This window comes from Lithobates pipiens, unplaced genomic scaffold (genome assembly GCF_037356315.1).
Source record: "Lithobates pipiens isolate NorthernLeopardFrog02 unplaced genomic scaffold, aLitPip1_a1.2 Scaffold_30, whole genome shotgun sequence".
NCBI classification, from domain to species: Eukaryota; Metazoa; Chordata; class Amphibia; order Anura; family Ranidae; genus Lithobates; species Lithobates pipiens.
The window spans coordinates 164,258,772-164,269,542 of record NW_027507791.1 but is presented as its reverse complement, the minus strand read 5'-3'; the positions used below and the strand labels follow the sequence as shown (position 1 = coordinate 164,269,542).

At 48.4% G+C, this 10,771-nt stretch overlaps 3 pseudogenes; all 3 read left to right on the top strand.

Moving 5' to 3' along the window:
- The first annotated feature begins 668 nt into the window (after positions 1–668).
- Positions 669–787, top strand: LOC143947805 (5S ribosomal RNA; annotated as a pseudogene).
- A 3,439-nt stretch (positions 788–4,226) lies between these two features.
- On the top strand, positions 4,227–4,346 carry LOC143949573 (5S ribosomal RNA; annotated as a pseudogene).
- A 102-nt stretch (positions 4,347–4,448) lies between these two features.
- LOC143948377 (5S ribosomal RNA) lies at positions 4,449–4,567 on the top strand (annotated as a pseudogene).
- The last annotated feature ends 6,204 nt before the right edge of the window (positions 4,568–10,771 follow it).

Genomic DNA, 10,771 nt, shown 5'->3' with positions numbered 1-10,771 from the left:
GCCTCGTGGAGGAGATCAGTGAACCTGGTGCTCCCCCTATATAAGTTGACCTATGAAAGTAGACAATGCCCAGAGAAATTTGATAAAATTTGGTCTTCCTGGATAGACGCGTCCGCTGATCTTGGTTCCCCCTCCCCCTAACTTTGAGTTGAGCTGAGACGGTGGTGGATCCCCACCCCGCCCTGTTCTCTCTCTCCCGACCATTTCCTCCCTGCCCCCCCCCCCTTCCGTGGGCTCGCGCAAATGTCAGGTACGTGCTTGATGGCTGTGAAGTTCCGCTGGGGATGTCCTGTATTTATGATAGAGTAATGGTTACTCCTGTTATCTGTACTGCTGGTTAATTAATTTAAGAATGATTACTGGATGAAGGTGGTTTTTTCCTTTCTACAACTGTGTAATATCGGATTTACTATTCTTTGCAATGTAATGCTGATTTGTCTAAAAAAAATTTCTGTTAAAAAAAAATGTGCCAGGCCACCCTGTCAAAGGCCTTCTCCGCGTCCGTTGACAACATAAGCAAGGGCCTTCCCTGTACATGCGCCACATGGATTAAATTGAGGACTCGGGCCGTATTGTCTCTAGCTTCCGACTTATTTTTTTTTTTTGCTTGTTTCCCAAGGTGACCATCTTGGCGTTTGTCAAGAGGGTTGAAAGTGCCTGAAGAGATTGCCTATGGCCACATCACTCTGAAAGCACCCAATCTCGTCTGATCTTGATGGCTAAGAAGAGTCGGGCCTGGTTAGTACCTGGATGGGAGACCACCTGGGAATACCAGTTATTGTAGGCTTCTTTTTATGTTGTTGGCGTTGATTCGTTTTTTTTTTTCGCTTGTTTCCCAAGGAGACCATCCTGGCATTTGTCAAGAGGGTTGAGAGTGCCCAAAGAGATCGCTTACAGCAGCATCACCCTGAAAGAGCCCTATCTCTTCTCTTCTCTGAGGCTAAGAAGGGTTGGGCCTAGTTAGTACCTGGATGGGAGATGGCGTTGGAATACCAGGTGCCGTATTCTTCTTTTTATGTTGTTAACATTGACCTGTTTTTTTTCGCTTGTATCTCAAGGTGACTATCTTGGCATGTGTCAAGAGGGTTGAGAATAGACATGTGCAGAGTAAAATATTTCGTTTCGGAATTTCGTTTTCGTCTGAAAACTTAATTTATTTAGTTACTCCCGAAATTCGTTTTTATTTATTTCATTTTTCGTTCAAAAATTGCATTCGTCCGAAAATCCACATGAATCACGGTCGAATCTGTCTTTGAAGGCTTATGGTGTCTGTCGAATGTATAAAGAAGATTCGACGGAGCTAGTATATAGCATACTTTAGAACCCTATTAAAGTCTATGGGACTCCAACGTTCAAAATCTAAAGTGCTCATTTTAAAGGCTAATTTGCAAGTTACTGTCCTAAAAAGTGTTTGGGGACCCGGGTCCTGCCCCAGGGGACATGGATCAATGCAAAAAAAAGTTTTAAAAACGGCCGTTTTTTCGGGAGCAGTGATTTTAATAATGATTAAAGTGAAACAATAAAAGTGTAATATTCCTTTAAATTTCGTAGGGGGGGGTTGTCTATAGTATGCCTGTGAAGGGGCGCATGTTTCTGGTGCTTAGAATTGTCCCTGCACAAAGTGTCATTTATGCAGGAAAAAAAGTCCTTTAAAATCACTCGCAGCTATAATGAATTGTCGGCTCCCGTAATACAGAGAACACTCATTGAAAGTCATTGATAAAAAAATAAATAAATAAATAAAAAAAAAAGCGTGGGGGTCCCCCAAATTCAATTACCAGGCCCTTCAGGTCTGGTATGGATATTAAGGGGAACCCTGCCTCAAATTTAAGAAAAAATTTGACGTGGGGTTCCCCCTAAATATCCATAACCAGACCCTTCAGGTCTGGTATGGATATTAAGGGGAACCCCGCGTCAAATTTAAAAAAAAATTGACGTGGGGTTCCCCCTAAAAATCCATACCAGACCCTTTATCCGAGCACGCAACCTGGCAGGCCGCAGGAAAAGAGGGGGGGACGAGAGAGCGGCCCCCCCTCCCTCCTGAACCGTACCAGGCCACATGCCCTCAACATTGGGAGGATGCTTTGGGGGTCTGTGACCCCTCAAAGCACCTTGTCCCCATGTTGATGAGGACAAGGGCCTCATCCCCACAACCCTGGCCGGTGGTTGTGGAGGTCTGCGGGCGGGGGGCTTATCAGAATCTGGAAGCCCCCTTTAACAAGGGGACCCCCAGATCCCGGCCCCCCCCCCTGTTTGAAATGGTAAGGGGGTACAAAAGTACCCCTACCATTTCACAAAGAAAGTGTAAAAAATGTTTAAATAAAACAAACACACTTTTGAAAAATTCCTTTATTAAAAATAAAAAAATAAAAAAAAGATTCCAGCGGCGGTAATCCACTCTTGCTATCCATCGACGGACGGTCATATCTCCAGCGATGTCTCATGTCATCCAGCGCAGCGCAGCATCCTTCTTCTGTCTCCGTGGAGGAGACACTACAGACATTCCGGCGGCTGACGTTTGTTATATACGGAGGGCGGGGCCACCCGTCACCTGACCCCGCCCCCCTCTGACGCAAGGGGAAACCCGGGGTTCCCCGTGACGTAGGGGTGACCCCGCCCCCCTCTGATGTAACGGAAACCTGCCTGTGTTACATCAGAGGGGTGCGGGTCACCCCTACGTCACAGGGAACCCTGGGTTTCCCCTTGCGTCAGAGGGGGGCGGGGTCAGGTGACGGGTGGCCCCGCCCTCCGTATATAACAAACGTCAGCCGCCGGAATGCCTGTAGTGTCTCCTCCACGGAGACAGAAGAAGGATGCTGCGCTGCGCTGGATGATATTAGACATCGCTGGAGATATGACCGTCCGTCGATGGATAGCAAGAGTGGATTACCGCCGCTGGAATCTTTTTTTTATTTTTTTATTTTTAATAAAGGAATTTTTCAAAAGTGTGTTTGTTTTATTTAAACATTTTTTACACTTTCTTTGTGAAATGGTAGGGGTACTTTTGTACCCCCTTACCATTTCAAACAGGGGGGGGGCCGGGATCTGGGGGTCCCCTTATTAAAGGGGGCTTCCAGATTCTGATAAGCCCCCCGCCCGCAGACCTCCACAACCACCGGCCAGGGTTGTGGGGATGAGGCCCTTGTCCTCATCAACATGGGGACAAGGTGCTTTGAGGGGTCACAGACCCCCAAAGCATCCTCCCAATGTTGAGGGCATGTGGCCTGGTACGGTTCAGGATGGAGGGGGGGCCGCTCTCTCGTCCCCCCCTCTTTTCCTGCGGCCTGTCAGGTTGCGTGCTCGGATAAAGGGTCTGGTATGGATTTTTAGGGGGAACCCCACGTCAATTTTTTTTTAAATTTGACGCGGGGTTCCCCTTAATATCCATACCAGACCTGAAGGGTCTGGTTATGGATATTTAGGGGGAACCCCACGTCAAATTTTTTCTTAAATTTGAGGCAGGGTTCCCCTTAATATCCATACCAGACCTGAAGGGCCTGGTAATTAAATTTGGGGGACCCCCACGCTTTTTTTTTTTTATTTATTTATTTATTTTTTTATCAATGACTTTCAATGAGTGTTCTCTGTATTACGGAGCCGACAATTCATAATAGCTGCGAGTGATTTTAAAGGACTTTTTTTCCTGCATAAATGACACTTTGTGCAGGGACAATTCTAAGCACGGGAAACATGCGCCCCTTCACAGGCATACTATAGACAACCCCCCCCCTACGAAATTTAAAGGAATATTACACTTTTATTGTTTCACTTTAATCATTATTAAAATCACTGCTCCCGAAAAAACGGCCGTTTTTAAAACTTTTTTTTGCATTGATACATGTCCCCTGGGGCAGGACCCGGGTCCCCAAACACTTTTTAGGACAGTATCTTGCAGAATCTTTTCTCTCTGTCAAATCTTTTTTCTCTGTCGAATATTTTCTCTATATAATCTTGGACTAATAGAGGTAAGGTTAGGCACATTCGAACACAGGTTCTATAGACACAGATTGTTGTCAGAGTCATGTCGAATCTCCTATTCTATATCGAACTGTTGTAACAATGAAAACGAAAATAAAGCATTTATTTATGTCGGATCTTTCGTTTTTCGGATTTTGTGCTTTCGTTATCGTTTGTCAAAACGAAAACGAAAATAGCTGAAATTCGGACGAAAATGCATTCGGACGAAAACGAATGCACATGTCTAGTTGAGAATGCCCAAAGAGATTGCCTATGGGCACATAACCCTGAAAGCGCCTGATCTCCTCTGACCTCAGAAGCTAAACAAGGGTTGGGCCTTGCTAGTACCTGGATTGGAGACCACCTGGGAATACTAGGTGCTGTAGGCTTCTTTTTATGTTGTTGGCCTTGACCTGTTTTTTTTTTTCACTTGTTTCCCAAGGTGACCATCTTGACGTTTGTCAAGAGGGTTGAGAGTGCCCGAAGAGATCACCTACAGCCCCATCACCCTGAAAGCGCCCAATCTCGTCTGATCTCGGAGGCTAAACAGTGTCGGGCCTGGTTAGTACCTGGATGGGAGACCGCCTGGGAATACCAGGTGCCATAGGCTTTTTTTTTTTTTTTTTTTTTTATTTAGTAGTATGCGACATACAATGCAAAGGCAACTTCACCGAATGTGTGATACAAATAGTTACAAACGATCATATTGCATGGATATTAGAGCCAATGGTAAGAAGTCCGAGGAGAATAGCACGTGTACAGCTTTGCGGTCATATCAAGATGAGATTAAAGCTCCATCTCGTTGGGATCCTCTACCACTTAAAATATTATTGATACTAGCCCTGCTACCCTCGAAGAGTTTAGATATCCATAGATAGGGGAAGAGTATTGTGTAGTAGTCAAATGGGGTCGGAACATACCATTTTCTTTTCCCTTTTTTGAGTTAAGAAGGGAAATAGTAGAACTGAAAGGAGGGAGAAGGGAAAAGAGAAGATTGGGGAAGGAAATGGCAGAAAAGGAAAAGAAGGGGTAAGGGGGTGTCGTGGGTAGAGTGGATAGGGTGGTGTCCCCTCCCAGGGAGCAAGAGACGCCCTCGGCTCACCAGCTCATCAGCTGTCCAACGTTTGGAACAGCGATCTCCAACGATCACCATGAGCTTACTATGTCTCACGGAGGTATTCTTCCAAAAAGCAAAACTGGGTCCAGTAGAACCATCTGTTCCCATGCTCCTCCGTTTTATCCCTCATTGGGGCAGTCAGGTCTTCCTGACTGTTCAATATCATTTACCCTTGCGAACACTTGGGTCACCGTTGGAGCAGATTGCTGTTTCCACTGACTTGGGATGCAGGCCCTAGCTGCATTGAGGAGATGTTTAAGTAAGGACTTATGATAACGCTTTCTCGACATAGGAGTTAGATTGAGAAGAACTGCTGCGGGATCATTGGCTAAGGAAATGTCTGTGAACTTGTGGATAAGTCTCAGGACAGGCTCCCAGAATGTTTGTAATTTAGGGCATTCCCATAAAATGTGGAGAATGGTGCCAGCCTGCTGCTCACTGCACCAGCAGCGGTCAGATTGACTGGGGAATGTTTTGGCCAACACCACCGGTGTACGATACCAGCGTGTGATCAGCTTATATGAGATCTCCTGATATTTACTGCAGAGTGACGACTTATGGGCGAAAAAGAGTATTCTGTCCTTCTGTGGTTTGGAGAATGTAGTTTGTAAGTCCCTTTTCCATTTAGCTAGGAAGGGCGGATCCGTGGAAGATTGTGCGTCTGTCAGGATTTGGAAGGACCTAGAGAGGGAACCACGAATTGGGCCATCATCCAGGCAAAGTTCCTCGAAGGGGTGGAATTGTCTAGAGAAGAACGAATGGTTAGGTAGTGATCCGAGGAAATGGATGAGCTGTCTAGCTCTCCAGCTATCCAATGCAACAGGTACTTGCTCTAGCAGTATGGTCCCCGTGGGAATCCAGCCCGTGGGTCCAAGAAATAGGGCTGCTCTCTGAAGCCCTTTCGGGGCTTGCCTGGTAAAGGCCCGGTCAGACAGGCCCAGAGGGAATCTAGGATGTCCAATAGTTGGGGTCATAGGAGAAGGGAAGTTAGTCAGGTGGGAAAGGTGAAAAAAACTATCTATCTCGGCGAGCGAGGGGCCAATTAACGGGTGAGTAGTCACACAGGGCTCCAATGGCCTCCCCGCCCACGGCAGACCAGCCAGTGGAACCCACGCCATCTCCTGCTCTGGCTTGACCCATAGCTTCAGTTCCCCATGCCGGCACCAGTCAACCACCCGTGTCATGTGCATTGCTGTGTAATATAGAGCAGGATCCGGGAAACCAATACCTCCCCGCAATTTCGGTCGCAATAGCATTGCACTACCAATACGCGTATGTTTGCCGCGCCAGAGGAACTTGATAAAGATTGAGCGAACCGCATGAAAGAAAGTCTGGGGTATTTTGATAGGTAAGGCTTGTAGTAAATACAGAAGTCGTGGCATCGCGTTCATCTTCAACACATTACAGCGTCCGAACCATGACAGAGCTAGTGGGTCCCATCTTTTAAGGTCCGCTGTAAGCCCATAGGCTTCTTTTTATGTTGTTGGCTTTGACCTGTTTTTTTCGCTTGTTTCTCAAGGCGACCATCTTGGCGTTTGTCAAGAGGGTTGGGCGTGTCTTGAAGAGAACGCTTACGGCCACATCAACCTGAAAGCACCCGATCTCGTCTGATTTCAGAGGCTAAGCAGCGTCAGGCCTGGTTAGTACCTGGATGGGAGGCTGCCTGGGAAGACCAGGTGCCATAGAAGGGCCTGGTCTGGTTAGTGTCTTGATTGGGAGAGCAACACCCTGAAAGAGCCCAATCTCGTTTGGTCTCAGAGGCTAAGCAGGGTTGGGCCTGGTTTGTACCTGGATGGGAGACCGCCTGGGTTTTCCAGATGCCGCAGGCTTCTTTTTATGTTGTTGGTGTTGACCTGTTTTTTTCGCTTGTTTCCCAAAGTGATCATTTTGGCATTTGTCTAGAGGGTTGAGAGTGCCTAAAGAGATCGCTTACAGCCGCATCACCCTGAAAGCACCCTATCTCTTCTGATCTCAGAGGCTAAGAAGGGTTGGGCCTAGTTAGTACTTGAATGGGAGACGGCCTTGGAATACCAGGTGCCGTATTCTTCTTTTTATGTTGTTGGCGTTGACCTGTTTTTTTTCGCTTGTTTCCCAGGGTGACTATCTTGGCATTTTTCAAGAGAGATGAGAGTGCCCAAAGAGATTGCCTATGGGCACATCACCCTGAAAGCGCCCAATCTCCGCTGATCTCAGAGGCTAGAAAGGGTCGCGCCTTGTTAATACCTGGATGGGAGACCGCCTGGGAATACTAGGTGCTGTAGGCTTCTTTTTATGTTGTTGCCGTTGACTTGTTTTTTTTGTTTGTTTCCCAAGGTGACCATCTTGGCGTTTGTCAAGAGGGATAAGCGTGCTTGAAAAAATCTACTATGGCTGCATCACCCTGAAAGAGCCAAATCTCATTTGATCTCAGAGACTAAGCAGGGTTGGGACCTGGTTAGTACCTGGATGGGAGACCGCCTGGGATTTCTCGATGCCATAGGCTTTTTTTTTAAGTTGTTGGCATTGACTTATTTTTTTATTTTTTTATTCTTTTATTAAGTATAAGTAGAACAACATAAATATAACAGTCAACCATACAGCATGACCCAGGGTCACAATTACATGGTAACAAAAAATAGGCAGCCAAATAACTCTGGGTTCTCAGAGGGGAGTCCTACAGTTTCATGCAGAAAAGAGAGAAACCCCACCTCTGACATGTAGTACAGTATAACTAGTGCAGCTCCGTTTGGACAAATGTAATCATGGAGAACAACTGGGACCACAGCGAGCCAGCTTATCATGACCTATGTGAACCAGAGTAAAATATGAGCCGGTCGTGTCCAGAACCCTGGGGTTCTTCTGGGTCCCGAAGGCTAGTAAGGAGACAAGGCATAGTCAAAAGGGAGGACGGGGGAGAAGAGAGTGCAAAGACGGAGAGAAAGGAGGGGGGGGTGGCGGCGGGGAAAAAAAGAAAAATAAAGACAAAAAGGGAGGGGGGGGGGAATGCCACCCAGGGCAGACATTGCCTACATAGGTAAACGTTAGATGTTCAGTCGTTTTCTGGGACAGGGGCGCTGCTCACCTCCCGAATGTAGTCTCGAGTACCAGTAAAATACCTCCAGGGCCTCCACGTAACACTAATGCCGTGTACACACGATCAAACAAGCGGGTGGAAAAGTCCGGCAAACTCAAGTCCGTCGGATAATCCCCCCGTGTGTAGCCTCCGGCATACTTTTTTGACCCGAAAGTACGGCGGACTTAGAAAGTAGTTTTACACTCCAATCTTCCCGCCGGACTCGCATTTCGGTGGACAATCCGGCCGTGTGTGTGCCAGTCTGCCATACTTTTGAAATGAACAGACTTTTCCCGCCCGGAGAAAAGTCCGCTCATTTCGAGCGGGTCTCCAGGTAGGCGGGGCCCGTGAAGGATAGGTCGCTGGACCCGCCGCCTGGTATGGACTTAAAGGGGAACCCCAAGTCCACATCAGACCCTTGTCCGAGCACGCTACCCGGCCGGCCAGGAAAGGGGGGACAAGCGAGCGCCCTCCCCCTCCTGAGCCGTTCCAGGCCGCGTGCCCTCAACATGGGGGGTGCCTTGGGAAAGGGGGGGCCACGCGGCACCCCTACCCCAAAGCACCTTGTCCCCGTGTTGATGAGGACAAGGGCCTCTTCCCGACAACCCTGGCCGTTGGTTGTCGGGGTCTGCGGGCGGGGGGCTTATCAGAATCCAGGAGCCCCCTTTAATAAGGGGGCCCCCGGATACCGGCCCCCCACCCTATGTGAATGAGTATGGGGTACAATGTACCCCTACCCATTCACCTGTAAAATAAAGTACAAAAAAAACACAACACACAAGGGTTAAAATAGTTTATTGCACAGCTCCGGGGGTCTTCCGTCTTCGGGGGTCTTCTCGCCGGACTCCTCCGCTATCTTCTTGTAGCTCTTTTGCTAGCGGAGGAGCCCGGCTTTCTTCCTCGCCGCTGGCCTCTTCTTCCGACTTCGGGGGTCTTGTCCCCCTCTTCGGGTCTTCTGCCGGGCCACCGCGCCTTCTTCTAGCTCTTTTACAGGCGGTGGCCCAGTCTTCTGCCGCAGCCGCCATCCGTTCTTCTGTCCTTCTCTTCTTCTTCTTCTTCTTCTTCAGATGTTGCCTCGCTGAGTCCTCCGCTCACAATGAGCCAGGCGGCGGGTCCAGCGTCGTATCCTTTGCGGGCCCCGCCTACCTGGAGACGCGCTCGAAATGAGCGGACTTTCTTCCGCGTGTGTGGGCGAGTCCGTTCATTTCAAAAGTAGGGCGGATAGTACGGCGGACTTAGTACGCCGTATTAGTCCACTGAAAAAGTGCCGTGTGGGCAAGTAGCCCGTTCGGAAAGTCCGACGGACAGTCTGGCGGGAAGTCCGCCAGACTAAGTACGTCGGACAGATGGCTACGTGTGTACGCGGCTTAAATGCCTCTTCAGTTTCTTTTTTTTTTGTTAAAACAGCACAAGTTTATTGAACAACTCAGTTATAACAAGGCATTACAGTAGGTACAAACATCAGCCACTTCATAGGTGACGGAACAGAACAGAGGTATCAGGAAATATGCTGAGTAGGCAACTCTTAGGGTCAAGTTGAAGGGGTGAACCCATGTGGTAATGTAGAAACTTGACAATCTGCCCCCAATACTCCTGGACCATTGGGCATTGCCAGAGAAGATGGTAGAAAGTACCAGTCGTACAAGAGCATCTGGGACACTTCGGGTCATAGTCAGGGTGATACTTAGCTATCCGGACAAGGGTGAGATAGGACTTGTGCATCACATAGTACTGCGTTAGTCGGTCAGGTAGGTTAAGCGAAGCCTGTTTAATGTTCTCAAGGGCATCCTCCCATTCCTCCCCATCAAAGGGACCTATATCCTCTTCCCATCTCAACCTAGCCCGTTCAGTGATTTGCGCCACCAAGCGGGCCCGGAGTAGTCTGTATAGAGTCGAGATCAATTTAGTCGGCTCGTCCCCCATAATTACATCTGTCAAAGCCAACGACTGTACATTCGGGAAGTCCTGAGCAAATTGCGCACGGAGCGCGTGTCGCAATTGCAAGTAGCGAAAGTGCATATGAGGGGCTATGTTAAATTCCACTTGTAGGGAGAGAAAATCCCTTACGCCCATAGGAGACACCACCTGGTGCAGATAAAGTATCCCCCTAGAAGCCCACAAGTCTACATCTGGTAAGCCAAACAACTCATGAAGTAGGGGGTTGCGCCATAACGGTGTATGTGAGTGGTGATAGTGAGCTCCCAGTAATCTAAGGGCTAGCTTCCAAATACTCCGGTGGTGTGGCAGGATCCGGAACCGGGCATCCCTAACCCCACCACCCCGAAAAATCATCTGAAGTGGAGTGTCAACAGGGGATTCAGCCCTCGCGCCCACTAAGGCCTGGTATCTGTGACTATCCGCTCTATGGAGGTGATAAAAATGGGAAACCTGGGCTGCTATGTAGTATGTGTGGAAATCAGGGAGAGCCAATCCCCCCATAGAGGTCGGGTTTTTAAGTGTGTTCCATGTCAACTTATGTCTAGAGGGGCCCCAGATAAAGGTGTTTAAGACACCGTCTAATGTTTTAAAGAACGCCACAGGGACCATGACAGGGGAATGCCAAAGTACATAAAGGAGTTTCGGCAGGAGGATCATTTTAGTAATATTGATCCGTCCCATAACCCCAATGGGGAGACGGGACCATG